Source organism: Monopterus albus, unplaced genomic scaffold (genome assembly GCF_001952655.1).
Source record: "Monopterus albus unplaced genomic scaffold, M_albus_1.0 scaffold588.1, whole genome shotgun sequence".
Classification (NCBI taxonomy): Eukaryota; Metazoa; Chordata; class Actinopteri; order Synbranchiformes; family Synbranchidae; genus Monopterus; species Monopterus albus.
The window spans coordinates 56,161-58,486 of record NW_018128468.1 but is presented as its reverse complement, the minus strand read 5'-3'; positions in this window follow the sequence as shown (position 1 = coordinate 58,486).

The following is a 2,326-nucleotide window of genomic DNA, read 5'->3' as shown; positions in this document are numbered from 1 at the left end:
TAATTGACCATTGGTTGCAGTGAGGCAGAGCTTCTTCATATATTGTAAGATGTTGCAAAAACAGTGATCTCTGTATAACTGACAAGTTTTTGAAGTTTTGAGTGCTTTGTCAAATATTTTCAAAACTTACATATAAAATCCACAAATATCAAAAGCACTTTTTATCTGTTGACTGAGACATGACAATAACCATGTCATGTAATATTTAGAAAAAATTTATGAGATGAACGTTTTAAGATTCTGATGCCTCCTAGAGGTACAATGTCCATTGACTGTCACAGTAAATCTTAGATTCTGAGCATGTACACAAAATTTGGTTACAATAACTGAGTTTATGTAAAAATTCCGTCAGCAACACACTTAAAAAAAAAAAAAAGTTACTCCAAAAATGAAAAAAGGCAGATGTGCAGCTGCATCCAGATTATTATTATTATTTTGGTTTAAAAAAAAATAAATTATATGATCGAATATAAAACGTACTTCAGTCATAAAAGAAGCTGATCAAAACCATGGCCCCGGTACAGGCAATTCTAAAATCAGGCTAAAAGGATGCCATGGCCCCGGAACAAGCATTTCTAAAATCAGGCTCAAAGGGTGCCATGGCCCCGGAACAAGCATTTCTAAAATCAGGCTCAAAGGGTGGTGTATTAATTAATGTATGAAGTAACCATGAATTAGGGTTTCTTAACTACTGATGAAGTTAGAGTGAATTAAGTAGTTAATACCAAATTGAATTCATAGTGATATATAGGAATTCATGATTAATTCATGATCAGTTACCCATTAACTTATCATAAATTAAGCATTACTTAAGCCTATGAATTGGGCCGTTATTGTAAAGTGTTACCTTCCTCCTGTAGATGGATATCAGAAAATTCTTGTTTTTTCGAGGCAAAGGGAGGGAAGCAGAAAGGAGAGATGAGTTTGAGGGAGGTTAAGACAAATGTTGTTGACAAATGAGCTATAGCTAACAGACTTGCAGGTCTGTGTGTAGTTGTGAACGGTCATTCAGGGCACTGAGACGACGCCACACTTGGCTGAGGTGCACAATGGGCCAAGACAGGCCTCACCATCTTGCTGTCTTACCAGTTGAGCAGAAAGAACTTTGTAAACTGAGTGAGAGTCAAGTTATTGATGAGTAACTCATTTTTGTTGTACTGGATGCACAGTGAACTTGTAATGTTTGGACACGCATCAAAACAAAGTCAAACTATACAGGCAATCAACAGGCTAAAACAAACATGAGAGATTTAGCCTCTACATCTATTTTACCTCCTGCTGCTAGGTGTTATGTAAGGCTGGCTTGATTGCAAAAGGTATAGATTCTGTTGTTGATGCTACCTCAGCTTTTCAGATGTTAAAAAGTGAAAATCTGGTTGCAAATGCTGGTGGTTATGTAATGTGCCCAGGGTGGCCTCAGACACCCCAGATATCGGTCAGGCAACAGTCAAAGGGGCCTCTTCCTCTTTCCAAGTCAGCCAGAGCATGCTTCATCCCACCTTTTTCTCTAACCTACTTAGCTACTTACCTACAACTATTTCATTGGTCAAAGTGAACTTGAAACAAGGTTCAATGATTGCCATCCCTTGTTTCATAACACTAAAAAAAAAAAGAAAATCCCCCTTTATATAACTTTACAACTATGGGCTGTGCCTGTGAACACTCTCACCTTTCCTGTTGTCAAGGCCATCACCCTTGCTCAGGTTGGGCAGCCATCCAAAAAATGCAGTGATAAGCCTTTTTCTCTCTCTTACCTGCCTTAAGGCTACTGGGGTCATTTCCTAGTCAACTTTATCACTTCTGCCTGTATAACCCTTATCAGCCTTGTATACATTAAAATAAACACAGCAAATAAAACTAAATTAAAGCACACAGAGCAACTTAGAACAAATAAAACAAACAAATCAACACTGTCCTTAGCTCAAATACATGGTATCCATTCTTCTGTTCAAACTCAATTATTAAACATAATGTCAGTTTCATGTTTACTGTAATAAAGTATAACACTGCAAGAAATAAAAAATACAAGAAATGGCACAGAAGCATTTAACATTTTCAAAGTTTCCACTCACTCAAAGTATTAAATATTAATTCATAGTTGTGATAAATATTGTTTTATTTGCTGATACAAAACAGCCAAATAATGTTGTGCCTGTATGTAGCATCCGACCAGATGTCTACGAGGCATTTTACATCTTCATGACTCCAAGTTTGCCCACGTTTCATCCTGGTGCATGTTTTGGGTGACAGGAAATAAAATGTACCCATAATCCAATGCCCTCAAATCATGTGATTCACGGCCTTTGGTCCCGTTTTGGTTCGGTAC